Below are 25,048 nucleotides of genomic sequence, written 5' to 3'. Positions count from 1 at the left end.
GATGCAATATCTTGGTCCCATTTTTTGAATTTGAGTTTAGTGCATTATTTAGGTAAAGCCATCTGCAGGCTCGTTGTCACAAACCATATAATTCTGTATGATACCATTGTATATTGCATTCAATTGCATCAGAGCGCTTCTCTATTGTGCATGCTACATGCTACATGCTACATTATATTGAGCCCGTTTCTAGTTTACAAGGGTGATTTTCATTTCATGTACAAACAACAAGCTAACATGACATTGACTGACTAGGCTAGTATTGAGTTTATTCAAAACAAACTTGAGCTTACAGCTAGGCATGCCTATGTTAGTTGGCACTTTGTTGTTCCATATGTCTGTTGATATAAATTCCATATCGTAGACGTCATGCTGGAGAGTTTAACTGTAGAGGATGAAATATGGATAACTAAATTTAAATCAAGCCTAAATAAGTAATTGAAACTCTTTAAATAGCTTTAGTATCAGCACTTTTGGGATCTGTATATAGAATCTAGATAGTTGAAATTGCACATAATGTTATCCGGGTTTTCTGCAAATATTGTTTAGTGTTTGCATCCATCTAAGCTTTCTTTTTCCTCTAAATTATAGCTTCTTTGTTTCAGCTATCCAGATTGTTGATATGAGCAAACCTTGTTAGACTTGAAAATCTCATTTTTTCAACCTTTTGGCTTTTTGTTTATAGTCTGATGGTTTCATTGTATAGGCGTCAAATCATTCATCTGCATTTGTGCTAATTTTCTATGCTTTTTGATGGTTATGTACTCAAATGCATACTTCTTCTAGGAGTGAATTCTAATGGTAATCTTTTTGAGGTCACGAGCTTTAGCTTTGAAATCCTTTCACCACGTCCTCAGTGCATACGCAATTGCATGTGGCCAGTAGCACAGGACCTTTGTTGAAAATTCAGAATACAAATACCTAATATTCAGTAACGCATGATTTAAGAAACAAGGTTGAAGTTTAAGAAGATACAAGCTGTATAAAGCAATGCCTTTTTCTTTTAGGTAATTTTATGGGTTAATTTCTTAACTAGACTATTTTCTGTTCTAAAACCCCCCTGCCAATTGCATAACTTTCTAATTTTTTTTAGTTATTATTAGCAAATTCTATTATGTATATATTGGTCACTTCTTAGAAATGATAAATCCTATAAATATATAATAATATTCACTTTGTGAAACTACTATTTTGCACTTATTAAACATCTCTCATACATCTAAATTTTCTTCGCATTGTTGACTTATTTTTTCGGAGTTGCAGTTGAACTTTATTGGCATTAGCCAGCTCAGCCAACATCCTCTCCATGCATTTCTATTAGTAGTCACCTTTCTGTTAATGAAGAATGGATCTCTATAAAAATATGTAGGCCAAGGTATTGTCTAGTTGCATAGAGAGGTGTATGATTCTAAAATTACCATCTTCCTTAATCCCCTCACACAATTTAATTATTCTTTGGCTTGATGTAATTTATACGGTGGTTATGCAATTATTGGAACGTTCATGAATCCAGTCACTGGCTGTGAGAAATTTATCACCTATTAAGCAGTCTGTCCAGTTCAACTTATCTGTTTGGAATACAAGCATTATCGTCAATTCACATGTTCATGGTGGGAATATATGGTGGGTGACACAGTTAGGGATGTTAATGTAGACCTTATTAAGACTAATGTTTTTATGCTACTCGGACAAAATATTGTTGAAGGCTTGGAACTTTTTAAAATTATGTTGACAAAAGAAAACATGGAGATTTTAGATGCTTCAAGTAGATGTTAAATTTTTTAGATGCTTCAAGTGAATGTTAAAAATCTAGCTAAAAAACTTCTAACTTCTTACCTCTTGGAAGACTCTACTAGCTTCCTCCACCATAGTGGTGAGTTTCTGCTAATTATAGATTAATGATGTATTTTTTGGAGTTATAAGAATCATAATTGTAGTTCAGGATTAATTAGAGAATGTTACCTTACAATCAAGGTTGTATGGCTCATTAGAGGCTAGTGGTATTGATTTCTCAGAATTTATTCCAAGGCATATCCTAGTTAAGGGTTATTGCATACAAGAACTTCTAACAGGAGATCCTTAGGCTTTAATACGGATTTTGTTTTATACTAAAAAGCAAAAGTAATAAAGTGTAAAAATGTCAAACCTATATGAAGTACTAATATATGACATATAATTACCTAATCAAACATGTAATCAGTTACAATCTAGCTAGCGTCTATTATAACCATAGCAACAAAAGTTGCACCATACATAATTCCCTATTGTAATGCAATTAAAAGGTGTATGCGTGAGTTTGGACTAGCTCTAGCCCCTACTTTTACTAAAATTCTTTTCCTTGGAGCTTGTAGGCTTGGTAGCGCTTTCATTCTTTCCATATGAAGCTTATGAATAATTACATGGTCTAGTGGCAATTTAGGAACCTTATCCCTTTATAAGAGTTCAGGGTATAAAATGAGAGACTTGTACATAGAATATTAACAAAGAACGCTATATCTTAAACTTATCTTTTTCAAAGACAAAAGGGTGTAATGACCCAAATTTTTGAGTATGAGGATGTATAGATCACTTGTACATAGAATATTAACAAAGAACACTATATCTTAAACTTATCTTTTTCAAAGACAAAAGGGTGTAATGACCCAAATTTTTGAGTATGAGGATGTATAGATCACTTTTTAAACTTATCTTATACTATCATGCCTTCCTTTCATTTTCCGTGCCTCCACTTTGCTAATCATTTTCCTTTTGTGGCTTCTCGAGCTTTCCCTTACCTTGATACCCATTCCCTTGATTCCTCATTCCCCAAACTCCTACTTTGCCTTAACAATAAAAATGTTCGACTTAACTTTATTGGCATCCCTTTTCCTTCTATCTCCCTCAAGTCATCTAGCCCCCATTCCTTGTGCTTTGAACCTTTAAACTTCCCTCTATTGGCATACATCATCTTCATTCCTTGGAAGCTTCCTTCTCTCTACTTCATGGGATTTCATATTTGTATCTCTCCTTGCACTTGTTCTAAAGGAGTTGAGAGTTGTCATAATAGTGTCACATTTATGGGACATCCTAATTTTTTTCTTGAAATTACATATATTTTAGAAAATTTAATGATTTAAGCCTTGAATTTTGTTATCTAAAAGGTCTTAATTGAAGAGGGTTAAATTAAACCCCCTTGGATAGACCCCTCTAGTCTTAAATCATATCCACAATGGAGTTTCCTTTGCATTTATCAAAATGCTAACTAAAGACCATTTTTTCTTTACCTTTTGGGGGATCAAATGAGATAATTTAGAAATTATGTTTTACAAGTATGTAGCCTTTTTCTAAGCTTTCCAAAAAGTATAATTACAAATATTTTGATTATTTAATTTATTTTTTATTTCTTGTGAATGTAGGTTTTCCACCAAACATCAAGGTCTTTGTTTCATAGATGTGGAAAAATAGAAAAATAGAGAAAAAATTCTAAAAAAATATTTGTGTTTTAGGTATTGATTTCTTTATTTCAACAAAAAAAAGGTTAATTTAAATGCATAAAAAAGAAGTTATACATTATTGAAATAACTTATGTCTGAATTATAGTCAATCTCATTTCAAAAAATTATAAAAAAATATGTGTCCTAGATATTGGTGTTACAAATTTATGTTTAAAAAGTTATAAATTTATTATTTTACAAATAAAGTTATGCTTTACTGAAGTAATGCCACTTTTAAAAAATGCTAACTATAAAAAATAAATTAGTAAAAGTTATGTGAAAAAGCTCACAAATTATTTCTTAATTTTCTTTAAAAATACATATCTATAATCTACATATAAAATCTCAAAATCTCAAAAATAACTAGTTTGCTTCATCTTCAAATTCTTAACAATTTAGTTGCTATAGGTGTCAAAAAGTTAAAATTTGGTGAAAAATGCTTATTTCAATGTTCCACTTTGGCCAAAATGTGGGACACACTATTACAAGATAACCCAATTTGCATCTTCAATCCTCAATCCTTGCTATATTATATACCTTGAACCTTGTTGTACTAGATATCCTTGAATCATGCAAGTTTAATTATTCCCAAGTCTCAACCTCTACTATGTTGTGGGTTCTCAAATATTTCCCTACCAATATACCCATAGAGTACTTGATATCTTGGAGTCCAAATCTTGATCCCTACTCCTTTTTTGCTCTTGGGCATGCATACATTTGGTTTGTCCTTTCGCTCATTATGCTAGTAGATATCCTTAATTGTTGATCTCCACTAGTAATAGTATCTCAATTCTCCCGATCTGTGCTCCCTCTTGCATCGAGTATCTCCAAAGCTTGATTCCCACTCCTTCCTACATTAGGTATCTTTGAAGCCTAATCAAATCTCCCTCATGTTTATGTATCTTTGATGCTTAATCCCCACTCCCTCTTATATTGGGTATTTTCAAGGTCCAATCCCCACTCCCCTTCATACTTCCATCTTGCAAACTATTATGATTATCTCTACCATGATCCCTTGTGTAAAAGCTATTATGAAGCACTTTGATACCTGTTATCACTAAAACCAACACCCTATTGCTAAGCTATCAACCCAACATGTTTGTGACACATGGGAACACTCCTAGGCTTGTGGGTTGCCTAAACTTGGAGTGAACCTCCAGAGCAAGCTAGTTCTTGTGGAGCTTCACCTAATTCTAACCTATTTTAATGATCTTATTGAGGAAAAAGGAAGAAGGATTGCATTAATCAAACCTACAATCTAATAGGTGATACACCAAATTATACTATCCTAATCTGCAAATTCAGCTTTAGCAATGTCACAATCTCAATCAAAAGATAAATTAACTTACACAACTCAGATTGCATACCCTGCATGGACACTTCACAAGAAGGTTTACACTGCACCTAATTCAAGAAGGAAGAAAATAAACTTCACAACTTGAATAAACTACAACTCAACACAACTCATAAAAGGCCTGCAACAAGTTATATTCTCTCTGCAAAAGATGTTGGATAATTAAAACAAAATTAAAAGGAAGTATGAACTTCACAAGTAGCAATGCTAAATTACTAATGGCATACAATATGACAAAAAAATAAGAGAGGCAAACACTTATCTATTGATATCAAAAGGTAGACTGATATACAAATCTGAAAAAAATGAGTTACAATATCTCTCTCTGTAGCAAGAACTCTGAAAAAGGAGTTACAATAACACTCGTGAATGACAAGAACTAACTTCACAAAGGAAGTTAGAAGCATGCTTATGCTTCTCACAAAGAGTTACATGAAAATAGGAGTTCAAACCTCCATGGTCGAATTCAACCAAAATCCCTAAAATCTAGCCACTAGATTTCTTTCAAAAGAGCTCCAAATGTGTGAAAAAGTCAAATTTGACTTTGTCCAACATGATGACTTGCAAAAACAACCTCCAAGATGTTCTCAAATAGCATTAAGAAACCCAAAACCAACTCCTATATCTCCTCCAAGTGTCTTGCCACCTCTCCAACCTCCCTATATCCTTGGCACACACTTTGCCACTTTCCTATACACTTGGCATTTGTCATGAATTATATTCTCATCTCCTTCTTGACTTGTCAATTGTCATAAATTCAACAGTTAGATCATATTGACATGTCATTTAAACATATGCTATTAAATGATTCATTGTAAAACACTTTATAAATATCATTACACATTGATAATATGTGATGCTAGGTAGGTATTAGGAAGAAGATATTTTCAAAATGAAAAAAGGCACAAAATGCCTAAGTTCTTTAACGGGCAAGTTAGGGTAAAGAACTAACCCTAAACAAAAAACGCGAGGCAAAGCAAAACCTCACATTTCATTTCTCATTCTCACATTCTAGAAAATTCTTGGCCGCTGACATGAGGTATGCACAGATACTCCATGGAGGTTTTGTATGAGGCCCTGCTGAAATTTCCATGGTGTCCTCTGGAAAATAAAGGCATTTTTCATAAATCTCACGCTAGAAAGGCAACATTTAGCTTGGGTAAGCTTCTCCTTGCACAAACAAAACTATCTTTCCATCATATGCAAACAAAAAAAATGCTTGTCTCGAGTTCTGGCTTGTAGCAAAAATGATGAACATTTATCTTTCCCGTGCATTTCATATTTGATTCCTCTGTGAATGAAAACATGTAGAGCTTTTGTGCATTTGTTCTTTTCTTAAGAAGCTTCTTCATGTTTTATATATGACCGTGGCTCGGCCTTTAGAAAGAAAAAGGGTTAACATGTTCAATCTCTGCTCCATTCTCAATATTCTTTGATACAACCTTCATCCTTTTGCATTCACTGTCAAGTCAGTCCTTACTGTATTTGTATGGGACCCGTGCATCATTAAAGAGAATCAATGATATGACCTTTACATATACTGGACCTATCTCATGTATTATGACCAATATGATCCAATGATCTTCACTGCTCATTCAAAATATAACCACAATAATATAGCGTCAGCCATCTTGTAGATCACTGTCATAATAGTGATACATCTATTTACTGCTCTTTTGACTCCTGTAACTGTAGTATCTTACACAGTGGCCTCAAGACTATATTCGAGTCTTGACTGGAATATGTTTTCTATGCATGTGGTTGCTCCATTTGTTTAAGGATGGGCTATCAATATTTTGTCATGAACTTTGTTGTAGCTGTCTTTGTAGCATTGAAGGTGCTGCTACAGGTCTGCAATAATGAAGAATCTTTATCTTGAACCTACTGTCACGATCTGCCCTTTTGACTGTATTAGAAGCTTGTGACTGTTAAATCATGGATACTCTTGGATTCATTGCTTCTAGCTGCTATCTTACCCTAGTTGCTGTTTGACAAAGATTGCAACCTTGTCACTATGTTTAGCACTTGTTGCTCACCCTTTCCTCACCATTTATGTCTACTGATGAGTATTTCCTTGTCACAGTTTCAAGAGGTCTGCATGGTTGGTATATGATACTTTTTAAAATGCTGCTCTATTAACAGTGATCTATATAATCAATAAATAAGGTCACTATAGCTGCTCTTCATGAACTCACTATTTTAAGTATCTTACTCCTGAAACAATGACAAGGTGTTTTTAATGAACTCGAACGCAACAGTGTTTGGATTTTTGATCTTAAATAGCAAAATATACCTTTGTTCATCTTATCGTGCCTCATGAAATCCTTTTGCCTACTGCTATCGGACTTAGGAACCTCTATGACTGTCGTTCATTATAGTACAATTATTTAACAACTCATAAAGACATAGAGCTTCTCTGTGTGCCTTTGTGCCCTTATTATGGGTATTCATCATTGTATAATGTATTTTGGCTGTCAATTACCATTTGTACCATACTGTGTATGAGATGATTATAGTCTTAAAAGCTGCTCATAGGTTTAATGATTGAGATTTGCATTTTTGTGGACTGCTATTCAATCACCACTGTGAATCTTTCTATTCAATCACCGCTATGAATCTTTCTTTGATGCACTAAATTCACTAAGTTCACTGTCACAACTTCTATATACTGCTCTCAACCTTGACATTGTCTTTGATGCTTGCATAAAGATACTGTATATTGTCCTTGACTACTTGTTAGATCAAGTGACATTTTCAGGTGATTGCTATATCTGAGAGTTATGACTTGCGATTTGACAGTGACATGTGATTTTTATTTAATCCTCTCTGTTTATTATTTCAATGACTGTCATTGGCTGCTTTATGTTTAGGGTGTGCCTTTATTACTTTTGACAAGAATGGTGTCTGAGTGCTCAAAACTCATTGTATTGTAATCACTGTCAACTTTTTCAAAACCTGTTATCGCTGTCTTCTCTTGATCAAAACTCCCTTTGCAAGATCCTTTTGAATTTGAACTGAATCACTTTGTTGGGGCTGTTGTAGCTATCATTCTCCCTATGATATTGATGAAGCACAATCATCATGCATCATACATGTTGCATTAGACTATACTATGTGATTGATGGCTTCTCTTAGATTCACTATTTGTCACCAAAGCCATGTTCCTGAGATTGATACACTGTCCTCTCATTGGTTGCAAATACTGTATGCCTTCATGATGGAAATATTTTCTGTTTTAACCTTTTCACTGCTCTTTGTTGTAGCCTGCCATTAGTCTGTTCAATCTGTTCATTAAGGATTTAGATGCCATTAGAGCCTGAATTACTGCCATGAGGAGGTATTGAAGGTCTATGTGCTCTTTTGCATGCCCTAACACATGCTTCTTTGTGATCTCATGACTATCATTATCTCAATGGTTCTTATGCTGCAACATTACTATTTATGACTGTATGTGCACTCTTTGCAAGGATATGACTTTATATCATATATAGAACAGTATCTTTTCATTTGGTGTTTAATGCTTACTGTCCTCATATTGTACATGCTTCTGCTACTCTCCTCTAAGGCACTGACACCTTCTTGATAACAACTGTATATCTTTTCTTGCCCATTTTGTATGATGATCCCCGCAAATGAGCGTTTCTTACCCTTGACAGTAGGCTGGTAATGATAGTTAGGATTCACATATTGCTGTCAGCCGACTGCCATGAGCAACATACATTCATTTATTGTGATTACCATGGGAAAGGGGTAAAGGATTGCTGCATAATTGCAACCAAGAAGCTCACACTTAACGTGATGTCATAACTATCATTATTCCTGTTTCTTGATGCATGCTGGGCTCAACCCTTGTGGGAGCCACATTTCACCCCACATGCTGAATCTGATTAATCAAAAGAACATGATTTTTCACCTATAGCTGCACGTGAAGCAAACATGTTAGAAAAATATGTGAATATCTTAGATAGTTTTCTAAACTGATATAGTATGCATTGCTTGTTTACTATAAATAAAGATCAGTTTATACATGTATAAGTGTTTTTTCATGTAAGGTTAGAGACCTGTCATTGCTTAGAGCATTTCTCTAACATCATTGTTATTGTCGGATGCAAGAACTGGGAGCAAAATAGAGCGAGGAAAGACACAAGTAGCTCAAAGCAGCAACAATGCAAGACAACACACCCTGAACCAGTCATTCCCAGACAATGACTGGTCTCCCCCATTATATGTACATTTATATTTGTTTACTTATTCATATATATGCCTTTTCTTCATTTGCATTGAATAAACAAAGTTAGTCTCACGGCTTGTGTGAGACAATGTACATTTTTACATTCAATAAAGACTACTTTGTACAGAAAAGATTTGCATAAATCCTTTCTATGTTACTTGCACTTGTATGAATGGAATAATCTGTTAATGTAATCTTTTGATTTTTGCTTATACACTTGAATTTAGTATAGGAAAGATTGAGAAATTGGTGCAGTCTTGGTCAGGAGTGACCTCAATGTAATCTATCCGGATCACAGGATCAGTCAACTCCGGACCTCTAGATCACAAGATCTTTCTTCTATCTTCTTAGCCATCAATTATAATGCTTAATTACATTGATTTATATGATCAAGAGGGATATGCGTTGGCCCAAGAAAGATCAAATGTAGATGAACAAGATCAAACATGTAAAACCTTAAGGTCGGCCTTTGCTAAAGAGAATCCTTCGGAAAACCCAGAGGATGAAGTGCAGACCAAAAGGAAGGTCGGCCACACGCTAAGGAATGTTGGAATCAATGAGCTGAAGCTCTGCAAGCTACAGAAAGGATCCACAAGATTCGCTAATAGCAAATAGGTCTATGCGGTACCGATGTTCTAAACTAGAAATTGTCTCAAAATCCGAAATCGATAACTTGTCAGTAAGATGTACAAACGTCCCGTAGATTTGGGAAAGGGAAGATGATTATGTTCTCAAGAAAAATCCAGCTCTGCAAGATTCGGTGAGCAAATGCAAGAAAATGTAGAAAGAAATGCTGAAACTGCAAAATAGGAAACAAACTAAAAAGAAATGTTTTTTTTTTGTTGATGCAAGATTGCCAAGAACCAGGAATGCTCCTGCATCAAACATTCGTGGTTGTTGAAAAAGTGAGTCCCTCACTTTGTTGGGGTCAGAGGGAAACCGAGACATTCTACCTTTGCTTGAGAAATCCAAGATGAATCTTCAACTGGTCTGTCCTTCCACTTCACAAGATATTCTCTGAACTGGTTGCTCTAAGTGTTATGCCCAATCCTACTGTCTAAAATGTCCTCAATCTAGTTTGGTTCCTTCTGGGGCATTTGCTTCTCCAAGTCTGCAACACTGTCTTCACTGAATTCTGACTCATGATATTGATGTAGATATGCAATGTTGAATATAGGTGAAATATCCAAACTATCCAGTAGCTCCACTTCATATGCATTTTCGGAATTGATCTTCCTCAAGATCTTGCAAGGTCCAAACTTCCTCATATGCAACTTGTTATAGGTTCCAACTGATAATCTTTCTTTTCTCACATATACCATCACCGACTTCAAATTCCTTATGTCTTCTGTTCTCATCTGCCTCCTTCTTATATTTGTTGTTCATGTCCTCCAGATGTTGTTTAACCTTAGTATGCACTGTCTTTATATAATCTGCAAATTCTTCTGTTTCTGCACTCTTCTTGTTTTCATTACTGATATCCTTCAATTCTGATATACCTTTAGGGTGTACTCTGGTAACAATCTCAAAAGGTGTTCTTCCGGTACTCCTATTCACTGAATTATTGTATGCATATTCAACTTGTGCAAGAATCTAATCCCAACTTCCGGTTTTATCTCCAACCAAGCATCTCAATAAATTTCCCAAACTCCAGTTTACTACCTCTGTTTGTCCATCAGTTTGTGGGTGAAAAGTAGAACTGAATTTCAAATCTGTTTTCATCTTCTTCCAAAGTGTCCTCCAAAAATAACCAACAAACTTATGTTGGCATTTGACATAACTGATGCATAATGAGATGATGCAAGTGATGCAGTTAAAGATTGATGACTGCACCGATAGAGGATATAGGACTATTTGTGATGAAGAGATTGAGATTTTGTGATTAGATGACTTGATCAGTTATTTGTGTTGTCATTGATGGCAATTGATGTCAAATGATGATTACTGATGTTTCTGATGTTTTGCTTTGTCATCTAAGTGATTTGGTTTATCAGAAGATAGGGTTTATTGACAAAGAACTGAAGTCTGTGAAATTGGATTTTAACCGATAAAGCATAAATGTTTTGGTTGAATTGGGCGATTGACGATGATTGGTGATTTGCGGTTTGGAATGTGAGCTTGTGTCATGGAAAGGAGTATCTGATCGAAACCAAAACTTGTGATGACTACCAGAATGCTTATTTCAAATTTCTGATGAAGTTTTGCTCGGGTTTTAGTAGGTTTTAAGGATTGGTGAAGAAATCATCAAACTGGTAATGATTTTTGTTATGACGGTGATCGACGACAAGTCTACATGAAGGTGGTAACACGACACAACCCGTGTGAAATGTTTGATTGCTGTTTTGACGCGATTCAAGAAAGATTTTCTTGATAAACAACCAAATGCTTAGTGGAGGGTTTTGAGGTTTTGACTTTGGTATAGATCGGATTTTCGTGATTGGTTTCGATCAACTAACAATTGATATTGCATTGTAATTTGATGTAATGATTTGTATATTGATCTGAGATGATCTCTTATGATTTGTATTGTAATTTCACGATGTAATTAGGGTTTAGTGGCCGACCTAGTTGAGATGGCTATTTAGGATGACACAGTTGATGTTTATGGTGTCGATGGTCTTAAGAGAATGTGTTGAGCCATCCAAGAGAAGTGTGAGATTTACCTGAGAGTTGCAGAGTGTTGAGCATATCTGGATTTGATTTAGCAAGTTGAGAAGTGCAAGTAACAAATCACTTTTTCACTGTTGTTCCCTAACAGTTGCAGTAGGTTAAATCCCTTAATTAGGTAGGTCTTAACATGCCTTCAACATTTAAGTCCCCTAACAGGGCAGCTCTCAAAAAGAGTGGTAAATCCTCTTACGAGGTTGATCCTAACATATCATCAAGCTCCTAATCGGGCTGCTAGGCAAATCCCTTAACCGGGTGACTCCTAACATGACATACTTCAAAAGAGTACAAATATTTGTGGGTGACAATTCCCACCATGGTTTTTCCCTATTTGGGTTTCCACGTCAAAAAAATTATGGTGTTCATGTGTGGAATGCTTTTCATGTGATTTTATTGTTTATGTTACATTTCATGCACTATTTATGAGTACACTGATTATGATGTTTTATCAGAGGTTTATCAAAGGTTACCAATAATGATACGAGTTGATATAGAAAGTGTTTGATCTGATAGACGAGAATAATGAGTTGGTAAATGATCAAATTTATATGACTGCTTAAGTGGTGAAAGAATTGATAGATGTGGTAAATGATCTGATTAATGTGTTAGCAAATCTGATAAAGAGGCTGTTAGATCTGATAAAAGAAGTTGAGATATTTGATAAATGATTTCAGATCTGATATAAGTTTGATTTTGGCTTAATCTTGTAAATTGGTATTAATACTCATTCAACCCCCCTCTCAGTATTAATCAGATCCTCTAGGATTAACAATTGGTATCAGAGCTTTGGTCTTCTATGTGCAAAAAGTCTAACCGCTTGAGGGAAAAATTCTAAGGAAGTCAAGATGATGAAGAAAGAGGGTCCTAAGTTCAACAAGGATAACTACAAGATCTGGAAAGACAAAATAAAGATCTACATCAAAGGTCTTGGTGCACAATATTGGAAGCAAGTTGAAACAAAATATGTTGCTCCTACTACTACTCCCTTGACAACTAGATGAACTCAAAGAGTAGCAAGATAACATGCAAGCCTTAGAAGCTATTGTTAGTACTTTATTTGATTCAAAATATATTGATGTTCAAGGATTGAAAATTGCAGGTGAGGTTTGAGAAAAGTTAGATATAATCTATGGAGGAGATGAGCATGTTCAAAGAGCCAAAGAGGAAAGCTTGAGAGGAAAGTTCGATGACATGGGAATGCTTGAAGGGGAAAATATTGTACAGTATGGTCAAAGAATCAAAGAAGTTGTTGGTGGCATAAAGAGTGTTGGAGGTAAACTGGATGATGACACAATAGTAAGTAAAATGCTTAGAACTTTTCAACCTCTGTATGCTATAAGAGTATCTGCAATCCAAAAACTTAGATCTATTTCAAAGGATAAGGTAACTGTTGATTCATTGATTGGTAAGCTTACATATTTTGAGTTAAATAGTTTTGACAATAGTGTGACAAAATCTACTAAATCTGCCTTTAAAGCTTTTGTTATCGGTTCGTTTGCTAGAAAAGGAAAAGATATATGTCAAAAGCATGAGTGCAGGTAAGTCATGGAAGTAACCGGGGAAATGAAGACAATGAAAATCAAGTGATGGAACTTGAGGCACTATTAGCAAAAAGATTTCCAAGAGGCACCGGTAAGTATAAAGGAAAGCTACCTTTGAAGTGTTTCTCTTGTAGTAAAATTGGTCATATTGTTGCTAACTACCCTAACATTGATAAGAAAGAGAAGTTTAGGAGATTCAAAGGAAAGGGCAAGAAACATTGTTATGTAGCAGTAGATGAACGTGTGACTAATGAAGAGTCTGAAGATGAAGATGACAATGAGGAAATTGTGTTTGTAGCTGTGAAGGAGGAATTGACAGATGAAAAGGCACTGGTATCTCATATGGAGAATAGTAATGAATGGATTATAGACAGTGGTTGCTCACACCACATGACCGGAGATAAAAGTAAGTTCATAACTCTTGATGAATTTGATGGCAGTGTTGTTAGATTTGGAAATAACTCTCCCTGTATTGTGAAAGGTAAAGGTTCAATTTCTCTAAACGGGAAGAGTAATGCTGATTATGTGTTTTTGGTTGATGGTCTAAAGCATAATCTTTTAAGTGTTGGTCAGCTCAATGATTAAGGTTATTTGCTTGAGTTTAAAAGTGGAGTCTGCAGAATTGTTGGAGGTAATAGTGAACTAATTGCTACCGGGAAGCAAACTAGAGGTAACTTATTCCATTTGAAAAATAATATTAATAATTGTCTGGTTGCAAGAATGGAAGATAGTTGGTTATGGCATAAAAGATGTTGTCATGTTAATTTTGATAATTTGGTTAAGACAAGAAAGTCAAGTGTTTTAAGAGGATTGCCACAAATTGTCAAGCTGGATAATGTGATATGCAAAGATTGTCAAATCGGTAAGATGACCTATATTTCTTTCAAGAGCAATAATTGTACTTCTGAGAATATTTTAGATTTGGTACATATTGATCTCTGTGGTACTATGAGAACAAAGAGTTATTATGGTGATAGGTATTTCATGAGTTTCACCGATGACTATTCTAAAATAATGTGGGTGACATTTTTGAAGGATTAATCAAAATCATTTAGTAAATTTAAATCATTTAAAGCTCTAGTTGAGAATGAAACCGGTAAGAACCTGAAGTGTTTAAGATTAGACTGGGGAGGTGAATTCACATCTAATGAATTTGTTAAGTATTGTGATGAACAAGGTATCAAGAGACAAATGTCCGCTTCGAAGATACCACAACAGAATGACATAGAAGAAAGGATGAATAGAATAATTGTTGAAGCAGTAAGAACCATGCTATTACAGGGTGATGTATCTAAAATGTTTTGGAGAGAAGCGGTTAATACTACTGTATACACTTTAAACCGGGTACTAGTAAAAAGAGGTAACAATAAGACACCCTATGAAATTTTTTGGAAGTCAATGTTTTATTAAGAGAGATAACTACACTGAGAAATTTGATGCAAAATCTGATGAAGGAATTCTTCTTGGTTACTCTTCTAAGAGTAAGGCATATAAATGTTACAATAAGAGAACTAAGAAAATTGTTGAAAGTGCTAATGTAAAAGTTGATGATCTATCTAATAAGTTTGAAGGTACAAGCAGATTAGAACCTGAAAATGATGATCATGAGGAAAAACTTGTGATCATTGAACTGGAGGCCAAGAATAACAAAGAACCGACAAATGCAGAATTAGAGGCTCAACTGGTAAGCGATGACAGTGAGGAAGAAAATAAAGAACCTGATGCAGAAGATGCAGAACCGACACATGCAATACCTAGATATGTCAGATTGAACCATTCACAAGAGCAGATAATTGGTGATAAGAATGCAGGTGTGCAAACTAGGAGAAAGATCCGAGAGAACTCATGTTTGATTTCTACAATAGAACCCAAGACAGTTAAGAAAGCACTAAAGGATGATGATTGGGTGAATGCAATGAATGAAGAATTAGATCAAATTGAGAAGAATCAGACATGGTCACTTGTTCCTAGACCAGAGGATAAGAATGTAATTGGAACAAAATGAGATTTTAAGAATAAATCGGATGAAGAAGGAAAAATGGTAAGAAACAAGGTGAGGTTAGTCTGCAAAGGGTATGCTCAAGAATAAGGTGAGGATTATGGTGAAACATTTGCACCGATTGCTAGATTAGGAGTGAGAATGCTGCTGGCATTTGTTGCATAGAAGAGATTCAAAGTCTATCAAATGGATGTCAAATCAGCCTTTCTGAATGGGATTCTAGAAGAAGTTTACACTGAATAGTCGGATGGATTATCTTTGACTGATGATAAGGACATGGTGTGTAAATTGCATAAAGCACTATATGGTCTAAAGAAGACACTGAGAGCATGGTATGAGAGATTACATGCACATTTGATCAAAATTGGATTCCAACATACCAGTGAGGACAACGACATTTATTTGAAGATTGATGGAGACAAGATGTTGATAGTAGAAGTGTTTGTAGATGACATAATGTTTGGTGGAAATGATGATATGTGTATGGATTTTGCTGATATAATGAAAAAAGAATTTGAAATGTCTCTAATCGGTGAAGTAACGTCTTTATTGGTTTACAGGTCCAACAACTAGATGGTGGTATTTTTATTTGTAAGACCAAGTATATCAAAGAGGTGCTAAAGACTTTCGGTATGGAAGACTGCAAACTGATAGGAACACCGACGGTAATAGGCTGCAAGTTATCAAAGCAAGATGATTCCCCTGCTATTAGTGAACAAGAGTATAGATCTATGATTGGCAAGCTACACTATGTTGTTTATAGCAGACTGAACATTGCTCATGCTATTAGATTAGTGGCCAGATTTCAAAAAGAGCCTAAGGAGAGTCACATGGTGTCTGTGAAGAAATTTTTTTGGTATCTCAAAGGCAGAGTAGACTATGGTTTATGGTATCCCTATAAAGGAGATTTTACTTTGGATGTCTTTACTGATGCTGATTGGGCAGGTAATGTGGATGATCGAAAAAGCACAACTGGTGGAGCTTTTCTACTTGGTGGAAGATTAGTGGCATGGACAAGAAACAAACAAACATGTGTTTCTCAATCTACAGCTGAAGCAGAGTATGTAGCTGTATCCATGCATTGCACACAAACAATATGGATGAGATATGTGCTAGAAGGATTCAAGATAGATATGTTTGAACCAGTGACTATCTATTGTGATAATACAAGTGCAATAAACATTTCTAAGAATCCCATACTTAATTCTAGAACCAAGGACATTGAATTGAAGTATCATTTCTTAAGGGAAAGAGTTCAAGAAAAACAGGTGAAAATGGAATATGTGAAGAGTAAAGATCAGTTAGCTGATATCTTTACTAAGCCCTTACCGAAAGCTACCTTTGAGTTTCTTAGAGGTAAACTAGGGGTTAAACCCCTACACCGGTAGAATTAGAATGATGGAGATGTATAAATATTGTGGATTTCATGTTTATCTTTCACTAAGGATTGATGAAAGTGCAAGCTACTCCTTTGGGGGAGCAAGTCTGATGTAAAGCTTTGATTTAATGCTCTGATATAATTTTTTTGATTTGATTAGCAGAGATGATGGAAGAGGCAGTAGTAGAATTGTAGACAAGTGATCGATTTATACCTTTGGCATTGCTGTCAAAGGGTGAGAAGAAAAAAAATCAGATATGGGAGAAGTTGACGATCAGATTGAGAGAAGCATTGGTTAAGGGGGAGAAGACAAAAGGAAGACAAAACCGATAGATGATGTGATAGCGGTAAGCAAGTTGCAGATGATGATGTTACTTTGATTGTATATCTGATTGGTGTTGCTATCAATGCCAAAGGGGGAGAATGTTGGCATTTGGCATAACTGATATAAAATGAGATGATGCAGGTGATGCAGTTAAAGACTGATGACTACACCAGTAGAGGATAGAAAACTATGTGTGATGAAGAGATTGAGATTTTGTGATTATATGACTTGATCAGTTATTTTTGTTGTCATTGGTGGCAACTGATGTCAAATGATGATTACTGATGTTCCTGATGTTTTGCTTTGTCATCTAAGTGATTTGGTTTACCGGAAGACATGGTTTACTGGCAAAGAACTGAAGTCTGTGAAATAAGACTTTAATTGGTAAAGCATAGATGTATTGGTTGAATTGGGTGATCGACGATGATTGGTGATTTGCAGTTTGGAATGTGAGCTTGTATCATGGAAAGGAGTATTTGACTGTAACCAAAACTTGTGATGACTACCATAAGGATTGTTTCAAATTTTTGATGAAGTTTTGCTAGGGTTTTTGTAGGGTTTAAGGACCAGTGAAGAAATCATCAAACCGACAATGATTTTTGTTATGGCACTGATCGACAATGAGTCTACATGGAGGTGGTAACATGACACAACCCGTGTGAAATGTTTGATTGCTTTTTTGGCACGATTCAAGGAAGAATTTCTTGGGAAACAACGAAATGCTTAGTGGAGTGTTTTGAGGTTTTGACTTTGGTACAAATCGGATTTTTGTGATGGGTTTCGATCAACCAACGTTTGATATTGCATTGTAATTTGATGTAACGATCTGTATATTGATCTGAGATGATCTCTTATGATTTGTATTGTATATTCATGATGTAATTAGGGTTTAGTGGCCAACCTAGTTGAGATGGCTATATAGGATGACACAGTTGATGTTTATGGTGTCAGTGGTCTTAAGAGAATGTGTTGAGCCGTCCAAGAGAAGTGTGAGATTTGGCTGAGAGTTGCAAAGTGTTGAGCATAATTGGATCTGATTTAGCAAGCTGAGAAGTGCAAGTAACATATCACTTTTTCACTGTTGTTCCCTAATAGTTGCAGCAGGTTAAATCCCTTAACCGGGTAGGTCCTAATAGGCCTTAAACATTTAAGTCCCCTAACAGGGCAGCTCTCAAAAGGAGTGGTAAATCCTCTCATGAGGTTGATCCTAGTAGATCATCAAGCTCCTAACCGGGCTGCCAGGCAAATCCCTTAACTGGGTGACTCCTAATAAAGTCTGCTCTTAACAGGGCATATTGTAAGCTCCTAACATGGCATACTTCAAAAGAGTACAAATATTTGTGGGTGCCAACTCCTACCATGGTTTTTCCTTATTTGGGTTTCCACGTTAAAAAAATTATGGTTTTCATGTGATGTTCTTGTTTATGTTACATTTCATGCACTATTTCTGAGTACACCGATTATGATGTTTTATCAGAGGTTTATCAAAGGTTACCGATACTGATAAGATTTGGTATAGAAAGTGTTTGATCTGATAGATGAGGATAATGAGTTGGTAAATGATCAAATTTATATGATTGCTTAAGTGGTGAAAGAATTGATAGATGTGGTAAATGATCTGATTAATGTGTTAGCAAATCTGATAAAGAGGTTGTTAGATTTGATAAAAGAAGTTGAGATATTTGATAAATGATTTCAGATTTGATATAAGTTTGATTTTGGCTTAAACTTGTAAATTGGTATTAATATTGATTCACCCCTCTCTTAGTATATATTAACCAGATCCTCATAGGATTAACAACTTAGTATCTTTGTTAGAAATTATGATCTTAAGTAATCCATGCAATCTCACTACTTCCTTGAAAAATAAGTCAGTTACGTGCACTGCATCTGATGCCTTTCTACAAGGTATGAAATGCGCCATATTAGAGAATCTATCCACCACCACAAATATAGAATCATTCTCTCTGTGTTTTAGGCAATCCCAATATGAAATCCATGCTTATGTCTTCCCATGGCTTCTCTAGAACAATCAAAGGCTTATACAATCTCACATTCTGACTACTACCTTTTTCATCTTGACAAAATCTACAACTTTGCACAAATTTCCTGACATCCTTATGAATCTAAGGCCAAAAGTAATGCTCACTCACTAATGCTATTGTTTTGTCAATACGAAAGTGTCTAGCTAATCCTCCACTATGCTTTTCCTTTATCAAATTCTCCCTTATAGAACTCTTAGGTATATACAACTGAACTCCTCCGAACAACATCTCATCCTGAATGAAATATTCCAACCATTAGCTTCTATCAATCATAACCATTTCTCTACATGCTTTCCAAGGTTTTGCAAAATTCGGGTCATCACCACACAAGGTCTTCAACTCCTCAAAACCTTATACTCTCACTCTCATCCCTGTCAACAAATTCCTCATTCTACTCAATGCATTAACAAATTTGTTTGACTTTCCACTTCTATGCTTCAACACAAAGGTGTAACTTTGCAATAAATCTAACTATCTCATGTGTCTCTGATTCAACTTACTCTGACTATTCAAATACTGCAAATCTTGATGATCGATATATAGTACAAACTCCTAAGGAAATAGGTAGTGTCTCCGTTTCTTCAAGGCTTGAATTATGACATAAAATTCTTGATCATACACTGAATATATCTTTCTTTGATTATTCAAGTTCTCACTGAAATAAGCTACTTCTCTCCCTTCCTGACTTAACACCGCTCCAATTGCATTCCCACTTGCATCACAATCTACTTGAAATACTTTGCTAAAATCCAGTAAAGATAACATAGGTTGCTCAATCACCTTTCGCTTCAACAATTCAAAGCTCCTATTTTCTTCAGTTGTCCACTTGAGATCCTTCCCGTCTCCTCTCATTGTATTAGTCATAGGGCCACAAACCGAACTGAAATTCTTGATAATTGTCTGGTAGAAACTAGCCAATCCATGAAACGATCTTACCTCCCCAATGCTTTCCGATGTAGGCTATTCAAAAATTTCTCTTACCTTCTCTGGGTCCATCTTCAATCCATCCACATATATCACAAGTCCCAAATATACTAGTTCTTCCTTCATGAAACTGCACTTCTTAATGTTTATCAACAACTTTTCTTCCCTCAATATTTGCAAAACTTGTCTCAAATGCAACATATGTTCCTGCTTTGTCTTACTAAAAATCAGAATGTCATCCAAATAACTTACACAAGAATATATTCAATACCTCATTTATCAATCTCATGAACGTACTCGGTGCATTAGTCAACCCAAAAGGCATCACCAACTATTCTTACAATCCTTCATTTGTCTTAAATGTTGTCTTCCACTTGTCCCCTTCTCTGATTCTGATATGATGATATCCACTCTTCAAATCTATTTGTGTAGTATTTGGCTCCACTAAAGAAATCCATTATGTCATCCATCCTAGGCAAAGGAAACTGGTACTTCACTGTGATCTTATTTATTGCTCTGGAATCGATATACATTCTCCATTCTTCTTAGGTGCTAACACAACTGGTACACCACAAGGACTCAGACTCTCTCGCAACAAACCTTTCCTTAACAACTCCTGCACTTGCCTGTTCAATTCTTCATTCTCTATTGATGTCATCCGGTGTGCTTCTTTGTTAGGCAAACTAGCTCCAGGAATCAGGTCCATGTAATGAATGATACTCCTCATAGGTGGCAATCCATCAGGTACATTATCAGAAATGATGTCTCTATATTTTGTAACAGCTCCTTTATCTCCTTTGGTTGTTCTTCTTCATGCTTTAGATTCTCAATCTTCTTAGGGACTAAGGCAAAACAAACATTCTCATGTCTCATTCCATCCAGAAACTTCCTTCCATCCACCAAACAAATTCTAGCATTCGTATAGACTTCGCTCTTCAGGAGCTCTTCCAAGGGTAACAAGGTTTGCTTCATCCCATTTGCAACAATATTGTATATGTTATTTCTCCCATCATGTACTGCCTGTTTATCAAACTACCAAGGTCTTCCCAAGAGAATATGACAAATATCCATAGGCATAATATCTGTTAATCCTATGAGGATCCGATTGGTACTGAGAGGGGGGGTAAATCAGTACTAAGACCAATTCAAACTTATTTCAAATCTAAAACCATTTAACAAATATCTCAACTTCTGTAATTAGATCTAATAACCTCTTTATCAGATTTTCTTAACACATTAATCAGATCATTTACCAATACTTTCACCACCAAAGTAATCATATAAACTTGATCAATTTTCAATTCATTAACCTTATCAATAAGATCAAATAATTTCTCAAACAACTTTTTATCAGTACTGGTAACCTCTGATTAAACATCATAACCGGTGTCTCAGAAATAATGCATGAAATGAAATATAAACAAGAACATCACATGAAAAAAATTCCACACATGAACACCATAAGTTTTTGATGTAGAAACCCAAATAGGGAAAAAACCACGGTGGGAGTTGGCACCCACAAATATTTGTAGTCTTTCGAAGTACACCATGTTAGGAGCTTAGCCTTGTTAGAAGCTTACAATACACCCAGCTAAGAGCAGACCTTGTTAGAAGTTACCCGGTTGGCGGATTTGCCTTGCAACTTGATTAGGAGCTTGATGATCTGTTAGGATCAACCTCGTGAATGGATTTAACACTCTTTTAAGACCTTTCCTATTAGGGGACTTGAATGTTTAAGGCCTGTTAGAACCTACCCGGTCAAGGGATTTAACCTGCTGCAACTGTTAGGGAACAAAAGTAAGAAAATGATCTGTTTACTTGCACTTCTCTTCTTTCTTGATCAGATCTAGTTATACTCAACACTCTGCAACTCTCAAGCAGATCTCACACTTCACTTGGATGGCTTAACATATTATTTAAGTCCACTGAAACAATAAACATCAACTATGTCAACCTAAATAGCCATCTCAACTAGGTCAGCCACAAAACCTAATTACAACATGAATTTACAATAAGATCACAAAAGATCATCGTAGATCGTTGTCCAGATCATTACAAAAAATTACAATGCAATATCAACCATTGATTGATCATAACTTATCACAGAAATCTGATCTGTATCCTCAAAACACTCTACTAAGCATTTCACCGATTCCCAAGAAAATCTTCCTTAAATCATGCCAAATTAAATCTTTCACGTGGGTTGTGCCATGTTACCAACTTTAAGTAGACTCGCTATCGATCATCGTCATAACATAAATCATTACCAGTTTGATGATTTCTTCACCGGTCCTTAAACCCTACTAAAACCTTAGCAAAACTTCATCATAAATTTGAAACACGCCTTCTAGTAATCATCACAAGTTCCAGTTCCGATCACATACACCTTTCCATGATACAAGTTGACCATCCAAACCGCAAATCACCAATTATCGCCAATCGACTGATCCAATCAGAATAATTCTACTTTACCGGTTAAAGTTCTATTTCACAGACTAAACCCCATCTTCTGGTAAACCCCATCTTCCGGTAAACCAAATCACTTAGATGATAAAATAAAACACTAGGAACATCAGTTGCCAGCAATGACAACACAGATAACTGACCATGTCATCTATTCATAGAATCTCAATCTCTTCATCACAAATAGACTTCTATCCTTTATCGGTGTAGTCATCCAACTTCAACTGCATGACCTTTTTTTGCATCAGTTATGCCAAATGCCAACAATCTCCCCTTTGGCATTGATGGTTGTATACACCTAAAAATGGTCTAAAGACAATTAATTAAATATGCAATTATTTAATTGAATTCACTAAGCAATTTGATTAAATTTCTCCTTTTCATCTACTTATTAATAAATCTAAGGATTTATTTAATAGATTCATTTCAATAATCCCCTTTAATTAATTAATTCCCTCCATCAAAATTATTTCTTCTAAATCCCCTAATTAATTAAAAAAAAATCAAATTCATGAGTTGTTGAAATCAATTAGCCTTTTCCTATTATTTGAATTTTTAAATTCAAATTCTCCTAACTTTTAACCACCTAACTTAACCCCTTTTAAACCTAACCCATTCCATTTACCCATGTCCCCCTTCATCCAGCCTCTTCTAGAAGCTTTGTGACATTTGTCACTAAGTGTTCCCTTTCATCTAACCCCTTCTAGATGCCTCTTGACTATAGGAGTTGAGAAAATATAACACCACAGGAGCCTGAAGATCTTCTGCAAGCCGAATAACCTGTTACAAGGAGAAGCAATGAAGCAAAATCTGAAGAACATACAAAACACAGAGAATATGCTAAAAAGGGGAGAGCTCAATATTCACAAAAATATGTAATGTGATTCTTACAATGAAAAGAAAGAACTCAACCTTTAATAGGTCAAGAAACCCTAAAAGGGAAAAACTAGGTTTGAACATAATAATTAATTAAAATAATTAATTATATGCACCTAAAGTTAGCTTAAGTGTAAAAGAGATAAAGGGAATTTAAATAATTAAACAAAGAATGTTTAATTAATCAAGTAAATACCCGAATACTCTAACACCCCCCCTTAAGCTAGACTTAGGGAGAAGCTAAAACCTAGAATGGCTACTGAAAGCAATAAAGATGGGTCCCGACAACAAGGCCTGATCAGGTACCCAAATACAATGAAATCTCTATGAAACGGAGACAAAGGAGAAAACCCATTGGGAAAAAACTCCTCTCCAAAAAGAGATAAAAGAACACCACTGAAGCATGAAGAACATGCAAACTTTGTCGAAGAATAACTGCTGATCTGAAGAACATCCACTGAACTAGAACATGACCAGGTAGAGAAGACTGTAATCTACATGAGTGCCCTCAAATGACACTACTTGAATTAGGAGGCAAACAAGACAGAACAACTGAAATCGAAGATACAGATGGCATGAGAAACCAAAGCCTGAAGAGCTGATCAATCGAACCATGGAAGCATTAGAACCAATAGGATAAACCTCCCCATAATGCGGAAGTGGGAGAGGAACAGGAACACTGAAAAGGACAGCCAAAAACAACTGCATGATGAAGAACCAAGAACATCAAAGGTGCTGAGACACATCATCATGAGGCGAATGTCATGGAAGGAACACTCACTTGACAAAGGAAGATGGCAAACAAAGACAAACATCAACCCCCTCATGGCACTTGATCAACAGTGCATGTACAACAAGACACAAGATATGCAAGATTCCAAGTAAACAATGCAGGATGGCACTTTATCTCAGTGCGTTTGCATAATTACAAGCTAAAATGATAAGAAAACTGGAAATAGAAACTAGAATCAAAACAGAGACACCCTACTCAGAAAAGAGATCCCAGGACCTGAAACAACCACGATATCCACCAGAGTGCTGAAAAGAAAAAAACTGAATAAAATATTCATAGAGCAGAATCTGGAAAAAAAAATCATATTTCTGGAAAGTACATAGAACACGCTTTCCGAAAATATAAAGTTTTCAAAAAACGGAGGTCGGATGCTCATTCTACGTCTCCCGGAGTGCAAAAAAGAGACCTCATTTTGACTGTAAAAAAACACAGTCAAACAAAAAAATTGGAATAAATTACCAACACCATGAGGTCGGCCTCGGAACCAGCTTTCCGACGCCTATTCGTTCGCCAAAATCCGACTCCGTATGCCCAAGATAGGGCCAAAAAACCAAACCCCCCCCTGAAAAAGCCAAAAAAGGGGGTCTGGTTGCTTGTTGGTGGTCCGATGGCCAGTGGGTGGCGCACCGGTGGCGGCCGGGCAGTGCTCCAGTGGCTGGGCGGCGGTTGGGTGGCGGAGCAGTGGCCGGCTGGAAAAAAAACCAGGGAGCCGGAGCGGCGGCCGGGAACTGAGCGGCGAGCTGGGGCCGCAGGCAGGTGGGGGCCGTAGGGGGCGGCGGAAGGCGGCGGGCGCAGGGAGTGGCGGCGGCTAGCAGGGAGAAGCGGCGGCTAGCGGGAGCGGACAGCGGCCGACGGGGAGAAGCGACCAGCGCGAGCGGACAGCGGCTGACGGGGAGAAGCGACCGGCGGGAGCGGAAGCCGAGGCCGGTAGGGGCCGGGGTCCGGGGACAGGCAGGCGCGGGGCCCAAGGATGCAGGTC

The 25,048-nt window shown here is 36.1% G+C and overlaps 1 long non-coding RNA gene across 1 annotated transcript; it reads left to right on the top strand.

Moving 5' to 3' along the window:
• The first annotated feature begins 5,555 nt into the window (after nt 1-5,555).
• On the top strand, nt 5,556-9,201 carry LOC131069853 (uncharacterized). Its single transcript, XR_009112236.2, has 2 exons — nt 5,556-5,986; nt 8,941-9,201. It is a non-coding gene; the product is annotated as an uncharacterized LOC131069853 (long non-coding RNA).
• The last annotated feature ends 15,847 nt before the right edge of the window (nt 9,202-25,048 follow it).

The sequence above is a fragment of the Cryptomeria japonica genome, chromosome 6 (assembly GCF_030272615.1).
Source record: "Cryptomeria japonica chromosome 6, Sugi_1.0, whole genome shotgun sequence".
Lineage (NCBI taxonomy): Eukaryota > Viridiplantae > Streptophyta > Pinopsida > Cupressales > Cupressaceae > Cryptomeria > Cryptomeria japonica.
This window is presented reverse-complemented; position numbering and strand designations above follow the sequence as displayed.